The sequence below is a fragment of the Sceloporus undulatus genome, chromosome 4 (genome assembly GCF_019175285.1).
Source record: "Sceloporus undulatus isolate JIND9_A2432 ecotype Alabama chromosome 4, SceUnd_v1.1, whole genome shotgun sequence".
Taxonomy (NCBI): Eukaryota; Metazoa; Chordata; class Lepidosauria; order Squamata; family Phrynosomatidae; genus Sceloporus; species Sceloporus undulatus.
The window spans coordinates 211,520,371-211,522,109 of record NC_056525.1 but is presented as its reverse complement, the minus strand read 5'-3'; positions in this window follow the sequence as shown (position 1 = coordinate 211,522,109).

The window sequence follows — 1,739 nt, the reverse complement described above, 5'->3', positions numbered from 1 at the left end:
CGGTGGTTAAATGCCTGTACTGCAGCCATTCACTCGAAACCACAAGGTTGCGAGTTCAAGACCAGAAAAAGGGCCCAAGCTCGACTCAGGCTTGCATCCTTCTGAGGTCGCTAAAATGAGTACCCAGACTGATGTGGGCAAATTAGCTTCTTGCTAATTAGCTTACTTGCTGTTCACCGCTATGATCTTTGGAATAGCGGTATATAAATAAAACAAATTATTAATTATTATTATTAAAGACACTGAGGTTGTGTATCAAAGGTAGAGCACGTAAAGGCCTACCACAAGCAGCCACTTGAAAAATAATACAGAGGTACCCCGGGTTACAAAATTAATTCGTTCCGCTGCCGCTTTCGTAACCCGAAAGGCTTTCGCAAGCCGAAAAGCCATAGGCGCTAATGGGGAAAAGCCGCGATTTCGTGCGAAAAAGCGCCGAAAAGCACCAAAATTTTTTTCGTAACCCGAAATAACCTTCGTAACCCGGAACAGTTTTTTTCAATGGATTTTTTTCGTAACCCGGAAATTTCGTAAGGCGGCGCATTCGTATCCCGGGGTACCACTGTATTCTGCAATGCTTCTAGAAGCATGGTTTTGTTTTAAAACACTAATATTTCAAAATCAGAAAAAATGGAATGTTGTTTCTTTGAATGTATTTGGAGTTTCTAAACATGTTTCCTGCAAGAATTGCTCTCTTACTGAAATGACAGAATCATTTGTTTAATAATGAAGTGAATAATAATTGATAAACCATATTTAGTGTCTACTGGCTATAGTAAATTGAACATTTATGCTATGCTACTGCTTAGATGGTTAGTTGGATATTTACATACCTGCTTATCAGTAAGTTGTAGAATAGACATCTGGATGACTTATTAGCCCTGGTGGTGCAGTGGCTAAATGCTGGTACTGCAGCCAAAACATTGTGAGTTTGATTCTGCAAGGCTCCAGGTTTACTCAGCCTTCCATACTTTCGTAGGTCGGTAAAAAGAATACTAAACTTGTTGGGGGCTAACACATTGTAAACCATTTAGAGAGTGCCTAGTACTATAAAATGGTATAGAAATGTAAGTGCTATTGTTATTAGCTGAAAGGTTGACCTAAAGCATTATTTAAACAAAGCAGAAATTTGTTTAGCCAAGTATATAAGTATTGTTGTTGTATGCCTTCAAGTTATTTCTGACTTATGGCGACCCTAAGGCCACAAGTCATGGGATTTTCTTGGCAAAATGTATTCAGAAAGGCTTCACCTGTGCCTTTCTCTGAGGTTAAAGCAAACCAACAAAAGTCCCTAATGCCAAAAAGCCCAAGATGTTTTTTCTTTCTCTGAGGTTGACAGAATGTGATTTGCTGAAGGTCACCCCATGGGGTTTCATGGCAGAGCAGGCATTTGAACCCTGTTCTCCAGAGTCTTAGTGCAACACTCAAACCCCTATACCATGTTAGTTCTCTGTATATGTGTAAGTATATTTACACAGAGTTGAGACATGGTTAATAATACAGTGGACCCTTCCCATATGCAGAGGATCTGTTCCGGTCCACCCCCCTCCCATAAAGGGAAAAATGCATATGTTCAAGCCCCATTTAAAACAATGGGCACACACTCCCATGCACAGTGGGGTATGTGTATGGTGGCATGCACACCATTGTTTTAAATGGGGCTTGCCTTCTGTGTAAAGTTAAAACCATGCATAGCACGCCTGTGGGCACACTGTACAGGTTGAGTCCCCTGTATCTAGATT